Source organism: Dromiciops gliroides, chromosome 2 (assembly GCF_019393635.1).
Source record: "Dromiciops gliroides isolate mDroGli1 chromosome 2, mDroGli1.pri, whole genome shotgun sequence".
In the NCBI taxonomy this organism is placed as follows: domain Eukaryota; kingdom Metazoa; phylum Chordata; class Mammalia; order Microbiotheria; family Microbiotheriidae; genus Dromiciops; species Dromiciops gliroides.
Window position 1 is genome coordinate 96,889,384 of NC_057862.1, and position 14,261 is coordinate 96,903,644.

Sequence of the window (14,261 nt, forward strand, 5' to 3'; positions counted from 1 at the left end):
ATACTTAGAAAGTGAATAAGGGGATGGGATGAAAGTAAATCTACTACACAGATGATATATTTATGAGGGAATTCAATTTTATAAAATAATTGTTTTATATCTACAAACAGATCAGTAAAACATAAAAAATGAAAAGAGAGAATTTTTAGCCAAAAACATAAAAATTCAAATTATCTGTGTAATGTTTATGAGGAAATTTGTTTTGGAAAAGCTGTACCAAGATGAAAGTAAAAAATCCTCTTCACAACATGCACACAAACACACACACAATTTTCATAGATATGGGATTTTAAAAATCTAAATGTGGGTCCTAATCTGCTCACCCCCCCCAATTTTGGGGGGGAAGCTGACTAAAATCACTGATAAATTCCACAAGAGTTTAGGCTTTTTAGGATTTATTAAAGTGTATTAGAAGTTAGTGAAGAGTCGGTATAGCCAGAGAGAAACCTTTGCTTTTCCTAGAAGTCCATATGAAGTCCCTCACCATGCCAAAGTCCTGGATGGAAAGTGGGGGGCCCTCCTGTTCTCCATCTCTGCTGCCACCAAGCCAGTTCCAGATGAAAAAAGGAAGATCCAGCATGCCAGGCTCACCTTCCTACTCCCTGTGTCCCTCCCCAAAAGGGGAGGTACTTCAAGCTGATTGGTTGAGAGTGGTCTCTTGCTGATGTCAATAGTACCTCTAAGAATAACACCCCACTCAGAGCCAGCCAGGTGTGGTCTTGATTTAGATGATCTTCAGGTGGGGCCCCTGGCATCTGCCAAATCGCATTATTTTAGCACATTCCTCCCTATGCTTCATTAAGAAGCAATTGTTTCCTTAATGAGGCAATAACATTAGATACATATGACTAAAAAAGTAAAGGGAATAAAAAAAGAGAAAAGAAATTGAGCAGGCATTAACAAAGGCTAAAGGGGACACTCCCCTTTTAGCAGGAGGACATTACAAACAGAAAAACTAAAGGGGGCACTCTCCTTTAATAAGTGAACATTATACAGAGTGTATACAGTGTGGAAAAGGAAAACAGAAAAATATCCACTTAAGTCTTTGTAAGTCTTTTCTCAGATGATTCTTGGAATGTCCTCTGGGTGTAGTTGTGGCAAGGAAGTCTTTCAGGTGTGGATGCTGAAGATCAACTAACAAGTATCAGCTGTAGAATTTTAAATGTGGTTATAAAGTCCCTCAGGTGTTTCAGATACTGGTAATCAGCTGGGAAAGTTTCCTACAAAATTGAGCTTAACACAACTTTAAATAGTTTTGCCAATAATCAAATCAAATGAGAGTTTTCAAAAACATGTCTAAGGAAATTCAGTCTCTTTTAGAGATTTTACAATTATTGTCCAGTTGTTAGGCATGAAACATACAATAAAAACAAAATTTGAAACATTCTCTAAAACTACATCCCCCCCTGCAGGGAATAAATTGAGAAGACAATTGTGATATTAATTAAGAAAAGATTTTTTTAAATCTTCATTTCATCACTTTTTTGCATCATCTGCCTAATTATCCTCATGCCATTATGAGAAATTAAAGTATGTAATATAATAGGTAGCAGATGTCAAGGCCAAATCCAACATTGTATTTATCATGACACCTGAGATAATTATGGGGGTTACCATAAAAGAACAGAGAAATTACTGAGTCAGGATTAATCAGATGTATAGGATTGAGATGTCCATGACATCAGGCATATAGAAGGGGGAATTGAAGTCAGGTGTCGAATTAGATGGCATAGGCTGGCCATCCAGTGCCATGTGGGGGAAAATTAAACCAAAAGAATACAACCTCGACTCTTGCCAATAGCCATTCTCTCGGCCTTTCCCAAGGCATTGTAGTACCTGGACTTTGTGCGTGTCTCCCCTTCTGTGACAGTCCAATGTCTGCTCTTGTATGTATGGATGAAGGCAATTAATGTCTTGTTTGTTTGTTTGTTTGTTTTGTTTTTTGTTTGTTTGTTTGTTTTTTGCGGGGCAATGGGGGTTAAGTGACTTGCCCAGGGTCACACAGCTAGTAAGTGTTAAGTGTCTGAGGCCGGATTTGAACTCAGGTACTCCTGAATCCAGGGCCAGTGCCTTAACCACTGTGCCATCTAGCTGCCCCAATAAATGTCTTAAATAGTAAATTCCCATATTCCAAGTCTCATATGGATTTAAAAATTGAAGATACTAATGATTGCAAAAAATATGAATTTGCTTTGACTTAGAATATAAGTTATAATGTACAATAATTCTAAATAATAATAATTTTTTTGTAAAAATAGTATTTCTAGAATTAATTTATATTTGTCATGGTAATCAATTTACCAAGGAAATACATTACATAATTTGGTCAAATAATCAGTTGGAAAAATAAACAGTTTAGAAGAACAAAATACACATGGAAAAATAAAAAACAATGAAATACAAATTGGCTTAAAACACAATCTATATAGAATGAAAGTCTCTATGAAAATAAACTCATACTATTGATTTCAAAATGTAGATACAGTGGCATAAAAAGAAACCCTTATGTAACATTTGAACTGAATTTTTTTTTAATGCTTAGCAAAAATAATACTTCTAGAATTAATTTACACTTGCTATGGCAACCAATTTGCCAGGGAAATGCTTTATAGAATTTGATCAAATAATCAATTAAAAAAAAACAATTTAGAATATGGGAGCAAAGTGCTCCCAAAATTAATATGGTATTATGAAATCAAAACCACCTTGCATTGGTTCAAAGTTGGAGAGATAGATGAATAGAACAAAAATATACATGGAAGAATAAGAGACCATGAAATTCAATGGTCTACCTGTGCTGGTACTGGTTTTATGTAGAAGCAATGTATCTATGAGTCCTTCTCTATGATTTTTATGGCAGTTGGAGTTGTTAGAAATACTTGGAAAGGACCTTCCCAAGCTGGCTGGGTCCCACTAGTCTGATGAAAATTTTTAATATATACACTGTCTCCTGGTTTCAAATCATGTAAGGAGAAGTCTGAGGTGCCAGCCTGTACTGCTTCTCCTGCCTCATGGAGTTCACGTAGCCTGGCTTGTAATTTCTGTATATAGGAAGCAACAGAGGTTATCTCCCCCCCCACCACCACCAATGATGTATATACTGGGGGAAAAGGTTTTGCTTGTATAGGGGGATGGCCAAAAAGCATCTCAAAAGGTAATATATGTAGTTCTCCTCTTGGCCTGCTATGCAGATAGAACAATGCCAAGGGCAGAACATCAGGCCACTTCAAATGAATTTCAGTGCACAATTTGCCAATCATGCTCTTAAGCTCTTTATTCATATGTTCTATCTGGCCTGAACATTGTGGTTGGTAAGGTGTATGGAATTTTGGAGTTATTCCCAAGAAAGAGTAGATTTAGGATAGGACAGAATCAGTAAAATGTGTGCCTTTGTCAGAATCAATGCAGGCTGGTAGACCAAATCGAGGAACAATCTCTTTTTTTTTTTTTTTTTTTTAGGCAATGGGGGTTAAGTGACTTGCCCAGAGTCACACAGCTAGTAAGTGTCAAGTGTCTGAGGTCGGATTTGAACTCAGGTACTCCTGAATCCAGGGCCGGTGCTTTAACCACTGCGCCATCTAGCTGCCCCCATAGGAACAATCTCTTTAAGGAGGGTTTTGGCAACAAAGGCAGCTGTGGCTCTCCACATTCTAGGAGGAAAAAAAAAAACTGATTCCAGAGAATTTAGATACAAAGGCAAGTAATAAATCATTTGGCAGGTATGTAAATGATATGAGAAGTTAAATAGGTCTAAGAAATGTCTGTTATCTACTATATGCTCAAAATAGAATTGGCAAACACTTGGAGGTTCACTTGGGTTTAACAATTTCAAAAAATCAGCAATTATTTGTGATATTCTCAATAGAGTGTCATGTTGCATTTATTTAGATATTTAGAAATGTCTATAGGCAGACCCTAGTATTTATGAAATCAGTGTAGGCTACATTTTAGGACAGATGTCATCTTCAAAGAGTATATTTTATTAGTACTGTAAGGAATAATTAACCCAAAATGTATTTAGGATACCTGAGATTTTAGTGAATTACTTACTCAATTAACTTAATTAATTATTAATTATTAGTTATTTCAAATAACTCTGTACATAACAGTGGAAAAAAGAATAAATAACTCCTAACTCACTATGCCCCAAAGACCAAGAATTTCACCAAAATTCAAATTTAGACAATTGGAGTGCTTGACTAAAACATATATAAAGACTTAACAGTTACCCATTAGAAAGAGCCTCATGAGTTTGTGACTTTACTTTGACTAGAAGGTGTTTAAGGTAAGACTGGATGTATGGCAAATTGTGAGGGCTTTTAAAGAAGGAATTCCTGCTCAGATATGACTTGGACTAGATGACCTCAGAAGTCCCTTACAAATCTGATTCATCCTATTTGTCTGCATATTCAATTGTATAACTACCTTCCCCATTGCTATAATAATGCTAAATAACAATGATGCAAATTTACATAGTGCTTTTCCATTTCTTGCAAAAGGCCTGTAAAGTACATAGTACACACATTATTGCCATATTTTCAGAGTTGATAAAACAGGGTCATAGAAGTTGAGACTTATCTACTATTACATATTTGGTAAGAGTCAAGGCTGGAGGTTATAAGTTTTTTGTGAATGGACTATTGTATGCTCTACAATGTTCACAGTACATTATCTTTTCACCATAATTTTGGAACATAATTTTTCCAAAATATCTATTACGTTTTAGAAAAAACTTTATGGAAAACATAAGTAGAATGGGGTTATTTTCCTGGAGGTGAGAAGCTTAAAGGGTCACTTGGTAATCTTCAATATGAAAGGATTGATTATTCACATTTATAAGAGATAAAAGGAAAAAGTACAAACAATAGCATAACAACTTTAGATGAGAAGTAGAAAAGAATCAGCTCATCTAAATGACTTTAAAGGCTATGGGGAAATATGGGAATAAAGTGAAAAATATTAGTAAGACACAGGAAAGAACTTCCTATAGCCAAAGTTATAGCTAATAGCCAAAGTTAGCTAAGAAAGTTGTAAAATATCTTGCAGAAATCTTTTTTAAATGAGCGAATTTCACTTATCTTAAAAACTTATTGATCTAGCCTGATACTATTAATGCCTTGTCAGTCTTGTAATTCAGTCTTTTGACTATATGTTCCACAAGCAAATATTCCTTTTGATATGAGAGAAAAATAACACTAATATTAACAAAAGAGCTAATGTCACAGTACAGTAGGAAAAATACAATACCATTATGAAATTTATATTCATATAAGCTCACTTAGGAGAGCAATGAATATATAACACAATTTGAGTAAGATTAAAAAATTCAATTTAGCGTGTGAGAAAATTTATCATCCCTACCTCTCAAAAATCTCTTTCAACTATACTGAAAGATTATAAAAAGTGGTTCGATCATTCTGGAGAACAGTTTGGAACTATGCCTGAAAGGCTATAAAACTGTGCATTCCCTTTGATCCAGTAATACTGCTTCTAGTTCTATGCTCCAAAGAAATCAAAGAAAAAGGAGAAAAATACAAAAATATTTATGGCAGCTCTTTTGTGGTATCAAAGAATTGGGAATTGAGAGGATGCCCATCAGCTAAATAAATCATAGTATATGATTATTATGGAATACTATTGTGCTGTTAAAAATAATGAAGAGGATGGTTTTAGAAAAACCTGAGAAGACTTATATAAATCAATGCAAAGAGAAGAGAGCAGAACTAGAACACTGTATACTATAACAGCAGCATTTTAATAATAAACAGTGAAAGACCTAACTACTCTAATTAATTCAATGATCTATGATAATTCCAGAGAATTCACAATGAAAAATGCCACCCATATCTCAAGAGAAAACTAAGGGATTATGTTGATTTTTTTCGTTATTTTTGTTGCTTTTTTTTTTTACACCATGGCTAATGTAGAAATATGTTTGTATGACTTCAAATGTATAATGGATATTGTTTTTCTTGCCTTCTCATGACGGGAATGGGTAAAGGGGAAGGAAGCAAATTTGAAGATGAAAAAGCTTTTTTTTTTAAATTAGAATAAATATTATAAAGAAATTCTTAAATATTATACATATTTTTCTTTGATAATTATTGCCCCAAAGGGCTACAAAATTATGCATACCTAGCAATACCACTAAGGGATCTATATCCTAATAAGGTTAAAAAAAAGGAAAAGAACCTATTTGTATAAAAATATTTATAATAGCTCTTTTTGCAGTGGCTGAGAACTGGAAATTGAGGGGATGCCCATCAACTGGGGAATGGATGAACAAGTCATGGTTTATGATTGGAATAGAGTATTATTTTGCTATAAGAAATAGCAAATTGGATGATTTGGGGAAAACCTAGAAATACTTACATGAACTGATAACAAGTGAAGTGAATGGAACTAGGTACATGGTGACAGCAATATTGTAAGATGAACAGTTGTGAATGACTGCTATTCTTAGGATTAGAATGATCCAAGACAATCCCAAAGGACACATGATAAGAAATGCTATCTTCCTCCAGACAAATAATGGCTGTTGTCTGAATGCAGAGCAAAGCATACTTCTTTTTTCTTTCTTTCTTTCTTCCTTTCTTCCAACCTTCCTTCCTTCCATTATTTCTTCCATTGGGTTTTCTTACACAAAATGACTAATATGAAAATGTGCTTACACATGTATAACCTATATCAGATTGCTTACTGTCTCATGGAGGGGGGAGAGGCAGGAGGGATAGATAGAATTTGGAACTAAAACCAAAAAATGCTAAAATTGTTTTTACATTTAATTGGGGGAAAATATTATTTTCAAAAGTTGCAAATATTTTCACACATAAAATTATTTAGAAGAAGGCAAGAGTTGACATACAAAAGTCTTACTAAAAGCTGGTTTTATGATAAGCAACATTTGCAGGCAGGAGATACAATAATTCCACTCTCACTGATGTTAGCTGTCAATGTGGCAGGTCTTTTCAATAGAGTAAGGAATGGAGAGTATAGGAGTAAAGAGGGAAAGTATTCCAAATACCCTTTCCTCTTGTCACTTCCAGCCTCTGTTCCAACTACAGAAGAGTGTTGTACAAGATAACTTTTTTTTTGATGAGGTTTTTTTTTAGTTTTTGGGTTTTTTTGTGTGTGAGGCACTTGGGGTTAAGTGACTTGTCCAGGGTCACACAGCTAGTGAATGTTAAGTATCTGAGGCCGGATTTGAACTCAGGTACTCCTGACTCCAGGGCCGGTGCTCTATCCACTGCACCACGTAGCTGCCCCCTTGATTAGTTTTAAATTACTGATCAGGGCTTTCTGTAAAATAAAGATTCATTCCTATAAGATGTGGGTATTACCAAATGCTAAAAATGTTAACAACTAAATTAAATATACTTTGTTTCTCTTATAGTCAGCTTCCTTTCTCATACTATGGAAAGTGTGAATGATTAATTAGGCTGGTTTTAATACTATAATTATACTCCTTGCTGAGAAGAAAATGTATTTCCTTAACACTCAGGTCATTCATAAATTGTCCAAGACTAATCAAATTATAATAAATTCCAGTAGTTTACTAACATCTTGAGAATTAAGAAAGAAAATAATCATTTATACAAATGGAAAAGCTACATAGAAAATATTATTCTATTGAAAGCCTAGATAAAAACAGTTTATAGTACATGGTGGCAAAATATTATATAATAACCAATAATAAAAACCTAAAAGATTAGAAAAATTATATTCCATACAGCTCAAGGTATTTAAAAGACAAGCTCAACAAAAGGATTTCTATGGAGCATAAAATGTGTTAAGTACCTCTGTCAAGATTAACCTAGAATTTTGGTACTGGCTTATATTTTGGAATGTACAGTAGTAGTAATAAAATGGCAAAGGTTGGGGAAATGCATACAGATTGTCTATGTGAAAGTGCACAACTAAAGGACCCTTTGAATTTTAAAAACTTTGTTTATATAATAATTTGAAACTTAACATCAGGCTCATAGGATTGTTGTTATTTCAGTCATGTCTAACTCTTCATGACCCCATTTGAGATTTTTCTTAGCTAAGATATTGGAGTGGTTTGCCATTTCCTTCTCCAGCTCATTCTAAAGATGAAGAAACTGAGGCAAACAGGATTATGTGATGTGCCCAGGGTCACTAAGCTAGTAAACAAATTGAAGTCATATTTGAATTCACGTTTTCCTGACTTCGCTGCTCCACCTAGCGGGCAATTAAAATATAAATGATACTGGGGCAGCTAGGAGGTGCAGTAGATAGAGCACCAGCCCTGGATACAGGAGGACCGAAGTTCAAATTCGGCCTCAGGCACAACAATTACTAGCTGTGTGATCCCGGGCAAGTCACTTAACCCCAATTGCCTCACCCAAAAAACCAAAAAGAAACAAAATGTAAATGATAATAAAAAACAAACCATCTATATGATGAGAAAGTAGATGAATAAAAAGAATTATTCATTAATGATCTGTATGTTTGGCTAAAACAAAGACAATTTCCTGGATATTTCCCCCCAATATCTACGTGTTTGGCTTTGAGCATACAAAAGTTACACATGAGTTTTTCACTTTTTATTTAAATTTTCATCATGTGGATCTTCTACAAAATGTTGCAAACACTAAGACTTTTTTAAAAAAACAGTGTTCATATTTCAGGAACAAGGAACATTTTTTCTTTCTTTTTTTTTTCTTTTTTTTTTTTTTTTTAGTGAGGCAATTGGGGTTAAGTGACTTGCCCAGGGTCACAGAGCTAGTAAGTGTTAAGTGTCTGAGGCCGGATTTGAACTCAGGTACTCCTGACTCCAGGGCCGGTGCTCTATCCACCCACCATCTAGCTGCCCCCTTCTTTTTCTTTTTCTTTTTTTTTTTAAGGAACATTTTTTTAAAAAAAACAGTATTTTAGGCACAACAAGAACACATTTTAGACTCAAGTTTTATAAAATTCCAACTGACATTATTGATAATAAGCAGTTTCATATAAAAAACCACATTTCATTTGAAATCTTATAACAGGTTACATATTCTTCTCATGTGACATTTATGTAGTATTTACTCTTAGAAAATTAGTAATGGTATCACCACTGGAGACTGCCATACCTGAATTATCTATTATCCAGTATAAGAGCCATGCTATGTACTAGAACTAAGGAAAAACCAAAACATTTTAATATGACTTCAAAGATACATGTTACTGCTATAATTTTTCATTAAAAATACAGCAAAAAAGACTATAAGTTATTCTGATAGTTCGAACTGAGTCAACTAACTTCCTAACATTCCTATGAAATTCTTTTAAAGCTTATAGTATTTTTTTAAAAGAACACTATTAACTCATCAGATCATGTTAATGTAGCCTTCTTTATAACATTATTTTTATTTTCTTCCTTAAGGGATAATTCCTATTTATTACCCAGGCAACTAACCTCTTTTTCTTTCACTAATTTAATCGTTTTTTTTCTATTGCACACAGTGTTCTGGGTTCTAATCCCAGTTCTGCTGGTAATTTAGGTGTGTATCATTTCAAGAAGTAATTTGCTCCACTTTTTGCTGAGCTCCCAATTGTCACTGATCCCAATACCACCCCTCTCCCCAAAATTACTTTACATTTGCAACTTTTCTATATACCTGTTGCCCTGCCCATTCCAAGAGAATAAAAAATTCTTGAATGCAGGGTACTTAGCAAATGCTTATTGAATTAAATTAAACTGAATTTCAACTCTCAGGGCCTGTTTCCTCATCTGAGAAAGAAAGGCCTAAATATTGTGTAAGTTTCCTTATAGATCAGAAATTCTCTATCTATTCTATGACTATCAGTTGATATATGACCAAAAGAAAGGACATATATAAGAATTTTTCAAGATGTATTTAAAAATTTAAGAATTGTCAGGCCCAAGTATTGAAGGGAAAACATGTACTTGGTTATAAACAAAATTCATTTGACTATCCAGAACCCTTGTTATTGCTGGGGTACTGTACATTAGGCAAATTAAATTCCATTAAAATTTGGCATAGGAATAATAAAATATTTCTCCAGTTACTTCAAATAGGAAGAACTTCATTGTAGCTACTAAAACAAAATTATTCCTCTCAACAAAATTTAGTCAGACTTTTTTGAAACAGCATGAAATAAACTTTAACTCCAAGGATAGCACCTATAACAGAGTCTTCAAATCCCAAAACAAATACCCAAATAGTATTAACAACAAAACAGAAATGTCTCCATAAGAGTGGGTTTGACAACAAAGTGAAGCCATTACTGCATTAGACTATTATAAATTTGTTTTTCTAATACTGCAGGGATAAACAGCTAATTGCTATCACAGGCTGTGCCAGAATTTCATTTATGACTTAAGTGTCCAAGAACACATAAAATTTAATCCATTGCAGCTGCTGCTTTGCATTCTCCTTGGGATATCATACTGAAAATACATTTGTAATTGTAGTGGGTTTTTTTCAGAGTAATAGATGCCGTACTTTTATTAGCCTTTTTTTAGATTTGTAAATACATGTTATCTCAATATATATGAAAACTTGGAGCCTACCCAAGTATATAATAATTTATCAACAATAAAATACATTTAAAAAGAAATACTATCTATCCCCTGCCAAAAAAAACTCCAATCAAATCATAATTTGAACTAAAGTCAGCCAAAAAGCAGATTAAAGGAAAAAATATTAAATAATGATTGCCTTATTTAAATATGTAATAGAATAGGTAAATTAATTTTATTATTAATAATCTCCATTAAAGTCCAATTGCCTTAGTGTCAAATGTCTTAAGAGGGCAGTGAGGTGATCCCTGATCATTGAAGGAAATATCAGTAAACCACGAGATCTACAAGTTCTACCAAGTTGTAAAAATTTCAGGACTCTCAGCCTACAATGAACTATGTCTGTGTCTTTCCCATCAAAATCAGCTTAGCCAAAGTGATAGGTTCATCACTATAAGGCTGGTCACTGCATAATCAAGTTTTGATTTTATCCATAACAGCTCACCAAGACCATTTACTAAGACCTAAATGGTTTGCAATGTATAAAGGCAACAAGAGTAAACATACCAAATAAATCACAAATCTTTAAAGAATTAAAATCATAATAATATGAGCAAATATTTTGCTGAATACATAATAAGAATTTACTAAATTGAATTAAACTGAAAGTTTGGGCCTTTTTAACATTTGAATTTACATGTGATTGCCACAAAAGCTAGTAGAATCAGCTCCTCCTTCAAATGCTCTTTTTATCTACCAAGGGCACCACAGTGCTTCAGTAATTCAGTTTCCTAAACTTAGAGTCATCATAGATTCTTCCATCTCCTTCATCCCTGCTCCCTGTTTAATCAATTTCCAAGTCCTACAAGATAAACCACTAAAGCATCTCATATTTCCATTCTTCTTTCTCCAATTCACATGACTACCACCTGACTTCAGTCCTTAATCACTTCTTTCCTATACTTCTATTATAGTCTTCTAACTGAATCCTCTGTTTTCTAATGCATACCCTATACAGTTACCAAAGCAATCTCCCTAAGGCACTATCAATAAGCATTTATTAATCACTAACTAATTAATTATATGAGGTGAAGGGAAATTAGGAAATCTAGGACTACAAACCTATGTGGCAAACCATGGTGATGAAAAGGATGACTGTGGCCTCAATACATAATGATAAGTTTTGAAGACAAGTAGGTTTTGTGGGAAAGATAATGAATGTGGTTTTGAATGTCCTGAATTTAAGATGCCTATAGGATATCCAGTTTTAAATATACATCATATAGTCAGATATGTATAAGTGGAGCTCAGGAGAGAGACTAGGCCTAGGTAAAGATTTGGAATCATCTGCATAATTAAACCCATAGGAGCTAATGATGTAAACAAATAATAGGGTAGAGGATAGGACTGAGCCCAATAGAAAACCTTAGGGAAAAGCCCAAGTTAGAGAATATGATATTGATGATGAATGAGCAATGAAAACTGAGAAAGATCAGTCACGGTTGGGAAAAGAACCAAAGGTGGCAGGGTTGTGAAAGCTCAGAAAGAATAGAATATCTAAAGAAATGAAAAAGGGAAACAGTTGATGATGATGAGCACTGAGAAAAGGTCATCTGATTTGTCAATAAGAACATCATCAGTAATTTTGGAAATAGCAGTTTAAGTTAATTAATGGGGCTGAAAGCCAGCATACTGAGGGATAAAAAATGAATGATATGAGAGGAAGTGGTGGAAATTAGTATAGAGTTAGCTTTTTCTTGAAATTTGGTTGTGAAAGATAGGAGATATACACTAAGTATAGTGGTTTAATGGGATAGTAGAATCTAGTGGGAGGTTTTTCAGAATTAAGGTAGTTTAGGTAATTTTATAAGCAGTTGGGAAGGGATCTAAAGAGATTAAATATTAGGGAGACAGGGATGCATGGAAGGACTATCAGTTGGAAATGGTGGGAGGGGAAGGGATCAAGGGTACATGAAGAGGGGCTGGCCTAGACAAAGAGAAATGTAAAGAATATAAATAGAGCAAAATCTAATGGACAATATTATTTTCTTTGGAACACATTTAATGCCTCTCTACTTTTTTCCTTTAGAGTTAATCTTTGCACTGGACCAGATGTTCTGGAATATGTTTACTAAAATATCCCATTTTCAGTGTCATCTTAATTGCTTTCGTAGGGGAAAATTATATGTTGATTTTCAAGAAATATTTTGGTTTGGAAAGTGTTTTCCGGAGCAGCTAGGTGGCGCAGTGGATAAAGTACCGGCCCTGGATTCAGGAGTTCCTGAGTTCAAATCCGGCCTCAGACACTTGACACTTACTAGCCATGTGACCCTGGACAAGTCACTTAACCCCACTGCCCCATAAAAAAAAAAAGTGTTTTCATACTAAAGAAACCAGATCTATATATATTCACCCATGTTTTCTAATAAAATAAAGTTAATAAAATCATGCTAAACATGCCCTCTGCTTAAAATTTTAAAATGTACAAATCCTTACATGAAAACTTAATGGCTTTGAGGGCAGCTAGGTGGTGCAGTGGATAAAGCACTGGCCCTGGATTCAGTAGGACCTGAGTTCAAATCCAGCCTCAGACACTTGACACTTACTAGCTGTGTGACTTGGGCAAGTCATTTAACCCTCATTGTCCCGAAAAAAAAAAAAAAAAGGCAGCAAAACTTATCAGTTTGGAAAGGGAGTAGTTAGAATTACCATAGAAATGTTTCTTTTTTAAAAGAGACCTTTGGCTCTATACTATGCAAGCAATGTTCTTTTTTTTTTAGTGAGGCAATGGGGGTTAAGTGACTTGCCCAGGGTCACACAGCTAGTAAGTGTCAAGTGTCTGAGGCCAGATTTGAACTCAGGTCCTCCTGACTCCAGGGCCGGTGCTCTATCCACTGTGCCACCTAGCTGCTCCCGCAATGTTCTTTTTAACTCAAATTCTTCCATTCACTTTTCAGAAATCAACCAAGACCATTCTCTCAAACAACAGCAGCATAAATGGAAATGCTTGTCTGGTAAAAGCAGGATTTCCTAAGGCTCTGCCATGTAGGCTGAATTATTTTCTCCTAAAGCCCTATTATGTAGGCTGAAATAGTTTTTACCTAAAAGGAAGGGAAATTTTCCCCAAGATTTAATTAGTCTAAGAGAAAAAGGATCAGGACATCTAGGTTTCCCAGTTGTCAATGGTATAAAAAGGTCAACCCATAAGAAGTCGATGTTCTTCATAATTGATATTTACTCTACTGCCCATGTAGTCACATGCCAAAGCTGTGTCTACCTGAAACAGCACTATAGCCTTGGTGAATATTTTTTTTCATGCTACATCTAAGTAAACTTCCTTTTGTTTGTCAGATATTCTCTGGGTGTCTCATCTCATTCTAATCCCAAACCTAAACCACAGAATTAGTTTGTCAGGCTTGGCTTTCAAGAGCTTGGGGGGGAAAGATGTCTATGAATTATATAACCAAGAATATATCTCATACCTAAACTGGAGATACCTAATTTAACCAATATTCTGCCAGTACCTATACTAGGAAGATTTGAAGCCTGACCCTTTTGTCCAGAATGAACTCAGAGAGAATTGTTATCAAATTTCTATTTATTAACACAATGAAAAATATATAACAAACTTGTTCAATAATCAAATATTTCAAAGACACTGCTAGAGACAAAAGTGATTGGGATGCTGATAGTATTAGAGATATGCAAACTCTGGGGGCAGCTAGGTGGCGCAGTGGATAGAGCACCAGCCCTGGAGTCAGGAGTACCTGAGTTC

The 14,261-nt window shown here is 34.5% G+C and overlaps 1 protein-coding gene across 2 annotated transcripts in view; it reads right to left on the reverse strand.

Annotated features, from left to right (window-relative positions):
- ATRNL1 (attractin like 1) overlaps positions 1–14,261 on the reverse strand; it is a 1,132,449-nt gene that overhangs the window by 941,932 nt on the left and 176,256 nt on the right. The gene's annotated exons all lie outside the window — the stretch shown is intronic.